The sequence below is a fragment of the Brassica oleracea genome, chromosome C5, assembly GCF_000695525.1.
Source record: "Brassica oleracea var. oleracea cultivar TO1000 chromosome C5, BOL, whole genome shotgun sequence".
NCBI lineage: Eukaryota > Viridiplantae > Streptophyta > Magnoliopsida > Brassicales > Brassicaceae > Brassica > Brassica oleracea.
This window is the reverse complement of record NC_027752.1, coordinates 25,082,336-25,087,082: the sequence shown is the minus strand read 5'-3', so window position 1 is coordinate 25,087,082 and position 4,747 is coordinate 25,082,336.

The window sequence follows — 4,747 nt, the reverse complement described above, 5'->3', positions numbered from 1 at the left end:
AGTTCAGTCGCTTTTTCTTCAATTATTTAAATTTTGAAATTTTATTTTTTTGTGCATTTCTTCTAATTTCTAATGTTTTTTTAATTTATGTTTTTTCAAGACGGAAGAAAATGATGGCGAGCCGGTTGATGATCTCGCCCTAATGAAGAAGGCGTATACCAACAAGAAGACCGGCCAGATTGATGATGGTCTTGTGAGGGAAGTGGTCACCCTGGTCCAAATTCAGGTGCAAGACGAAGTGTCTCAGCTTCAAACCGAGGATGACGATTCGACGGCTTCGACCAACTTTTATCCCGGTTTCGAATCAACGAAATCGTTGAATCCGTAAGTTCTTTTTTTTTTAAAGTTCAATTCATTTATTTCTTGATTTAAATTTGGCTACTTTCTATTTCAGTCGGTTCCAAAGAAGACGGGACGTTTGGTCGGTTTGGGTCGTCGCACCCTGTCGGTTCTTCCTTCTTCTGCACCGCCGCCCTTTGTTGATCCAGAAGTACTTACGGCTCAGTTGAAGGACAAGGATGATCGCATATCTTTGTAGGAGACCCAGATGGCGGCTCAACAGGCGGGCTATGAGGCACAGAGGAGGCTGAACCAGCAAATGATGGAGATGATGCAGAGGATGTACCCGAACGAGGTGTTCCCGAACGTGCCAGACCCGTAGTTTTTTTTTTCTAAAACTCGGAATGTTTTATTTTTGTGTTTTATTTTTATTTGAACAACTTTGAATATTATCTAATATGTTTTCAATTTTAATTTTAATTTTATATTTTTGAATTTAAATTTCAAAAATTTTATATTTTAAAAAAAAATAATTTTTTTTGAAATTCCGAGGAAATGAACCCTCGGAATTTTTTGACGGCTCCGTTCCTCAGAAATTCCCGATGAAAATTCCGAGGAACATTTCGTCGGAACTTCTGAGGATTGGACCATTGGAAAATCCATCGAAATATCCCGAGGAAGTTCTCCCTCGGTATATTCTGAGGAGCTTTCCAACGAACTGGTGGTCCTCGGAGTTTCCTCGGAAATTCGTTTCCTCGGAATTCCGTCGGAAATTTCCGAGGGATTTCCGAGGAAAAATGAATTTCCGAGGAGTTATTTCCGAGGACTTGTTTCATCGGGTATGTCGTCGGAATAACGTTATTCCGACGACATACCGACGATTGTTTCCCTCGGTATGTCGCTTTTTTCTTGTAGTGACGGCTCCGTGACCTAAGCTACGTGAGTAAGTGGTATTAGGGTTTTTTTAAAAAAATATTTACAAATATTGCAATTAAATTTTATACTTAAATTATAAAAATTTAAAGTTGCTTGAGGACAAGCAGCATAAACATTCTCAAACCGTGAAACAAGAAGCATTAAACAACAAATCAAGACAAGACATCAAGTTCTCCAAACAATTCTTCCTATTTCCAAGCAAGACATCGAATTCTCCAATAAATTCAGCGAGTTCTAAGCTACATGACATCAAGTTCTCCTATCAATTCAGTGATTTCTAAGCTACATGACATCAAGTTCTATCAATTCTTACTAGTTCTAAGCGACTAACCTTAGGTCCTGAAGCTGCTATATCGGAATGAAAGGCTGGGAAGCTGATGTCCTGACGCCTCCTTGTTCACCAGCACTCAAACAGCTCGACAAAGAAAACAACCAAAACCAAAAGAGATATCAGGGACTTGATATCAGATTAAGGACATGAGTACATACAAAACAAAGTGACAGAACACGAGTCATGTCTTAACTTTGCAGTGAATCTTGTTGCATAGCTTATGAACAATCACCCTGCAGTCCTTAGAATAATTTTTCTTAAGCTATGCAGCGAAGATTCACTGAACTAGTCAAGACAAGTAATCGAAAAAACAAGTAACTAAGCTAATAGAGACAGAGTTTTATAAACAAACGGCTCAAAAAATTTAACATATCAGAGACTCGATCAAGAGTCTTGTCTTAACTTTGCAGCGGATTTTGTGGCGTACTAATGAACAATCACCCCATTTCTTTGAATGATTTTTCATCAGCTACGCGGCTAAAATCCGCTGAACTAGTCAAGACAATTAATCTCAACTTCAAACAACAAGTAACTAAACATAAATAAGCTAACAGAGAAGCAAGCAACTAAACATCAGAGAAAGAACCCCATACATGTTCAGTGCAGCGGAAAAGAAGATGAACCAGTTGAGTCTTTGTTCACAATCACTCCATCACCTCGACACATACAAGAAAGAAAAAGACAAAAGACTCATCAGATACTTAATATCATATTAGAAGCATACAATTTCATAGTAGTAACAACTTACAAAGCTTTCAGCTCTCTGTAGTATCTTATTTTCTTAAACAAGTAAGATATCGGCTGCTAATAAGAAAGCCGGTGTGCGCTCAACACATACATCAAGTCAACACCATAACATGCTATATCGTTTTGAGCCTACACCTGCGTTCACGGTCATTACAAGCCTCCTCCTTGTTCACCTACAAAAACAAAAGACATCAGAGAATGAATTGAGTTTAGACAAATAATGCAAGTGGATCACAATTCCAATACCAAAGATATATCAGTTCACATGACAAACAATATGAGAGTACACTAATGTAACTAAAAAAACTACATTAGTCATGTCTTAACTTCGCAATTTCACAATTTCAAACAACAATTAAAGATCAAGCAAACCGAGACATAGGCAATTGAAACTAAACATCAAACAAAACTGATAAATGAAGAGTTTTATACTAAGACAGACAGACATGTAATAAAGTTCAAGCTAATAATCAAGTAATAAAAGTTCACTTCATAGACATAACATCATACTTAGCAGTTAACAACATCAAACAACAAACGAAAAGCTGAGAACCAGGAAGAAGGGACAAATCACTACACTACTCAAGACATGACAATAAGACACAATAGTCTAGTAGTCGAGTTAACATCAAACAGAAAACGACAACAAGAGACACAACAGTCTATTTAGATCATCTATAATCATCATACTAAGAGTCTTATAGAGTCTTACATCTATTGGGATTTTGCATGCATCTTACGGATCTCTTTCCTTATGTAGCTAACAACCTGCACATGATATACCAGAGTAAATCATTAGAGGTTTAGAGCAGAGAGTTTGATGGATAAAGAACTTGAAAATATAACATGAAAAACTTAGAAGAAGAGATGGAAAAGCTTATCTCTTACATGCATGTTTGATTTGTGAAGTTTACAAGCCGAGATAGAATAACCGGAGCTTCTCTGTCGTCGGAGTTCCATTTCTTGTGTCTGCGACTCGTCTTTCTCTCACTCTCACTCTCTCTCTCTCTCTCTCTTTTGTTTTTTTCAGGTGGCTGATGAAATGAGAAGGCAAGAAGGTGTGGGACATTACGGTTATGCCCGAACCCGCACAGTACCAACCTGTGAGGCCCACCATTATGCGGGATTCCAATTTCTCAGCCCAATACCGCCCGCCACAAGCTTTAATGGGTCAGGCCCGCAGTACAAGCCCTTGTTTGACATTCCTAAATCCGAATCTAAACGGGTACCGGCCAACAGAGCTATCATTAAGGTTGAATTATTTTTTATTTACCCGATCAACTGTCATCTGTTGATATTTCAAACCTAAAAGTACGGTAGAATGGGAACCGTTAGATCAAACTGGACCCCACGTTCCCACCACTTCTCTCGTCAGACCTAAGCCTTAAGAGCAGCACTAACGCGGGTTGTTAGGGAGATGCTTAGGTAATTTTTGGTTAAAAAAAAAAGAAAATGCTGTTATTAACCAAACATCGACGCTTAATTAAGCTCACGAAACAGCGGTGCTTGCCAACACGTGTCACTCTCTCAGAACTCTGCGTTTCTTTCTCTCTCTCTCTCACGAAACACAAGTCGTTTGTGTTTCTCTCTCGACGACTCCGCCATCTTCTCTCTAGACGAAACCAATCTCTCCGTCGACTCCACCATGATGTCTGAGTGATCAATCGCGGCTGATGTCGCCTCGTGTCTCTCGATCTCCCCGACGGCTCCTTGATCAATCGGCACTGATGTCTCCTCGTGTCTCTCGGTCTCCTCGATGACTCCGCGACGATGATCTCTCCTGGTCTCTGTCGATCTCCTTGACGCCTCCTGGACGAAATCTACGATGATATCTCCTCGTCTCTCTCTCTCTCCTCGACGAATCCGCGATGAATCTCTTCTACGAAATCAAAAAGAAAGGTAAAGAGACAGACGGATATGTCTCTGTCTTTGTTTCTGTCTCTGTCTAATGATATGTCTCTGTGTTTGTTTCTTCAGATGGACGGACCAAGAGACGGAGGTTGGTCAAACGAGACAACAACAATGAAGCGTCTGTGATTCAGGTAAAACTTCAACATGATTTGATTGAACGTTTGATAAAAAAGACTTGGTTTATATTGTAACTGAGTTGAGATAGTATGAACTGAATGGTTTCATGTCCTAATTGTTTAAGAGTTCTCAATTGAATCGGGTCTCATGATAGCGGTTCTGTTTATCACTTGTTTCATGAATGGTTCTTGTCTTTATTGTTTAAGAGTTATATTATATTGAAATAGCTTTTATCTGAATTGAATCGAGTGTCCTAAATTTGATTTGTTTGTGGAAGCCCCCTTAGTCCAGTGGTTTGAGTAAGGGTTCATTAATGCTTCTACACCAGGAGGTCTGGGTTTCGAATCCCAGCAAAGGCGAATTATGCAGATTTATGGAGAAAAACATACAGGAGATCTTCGGCATGGCGCAAAAAGTACCGTCAGG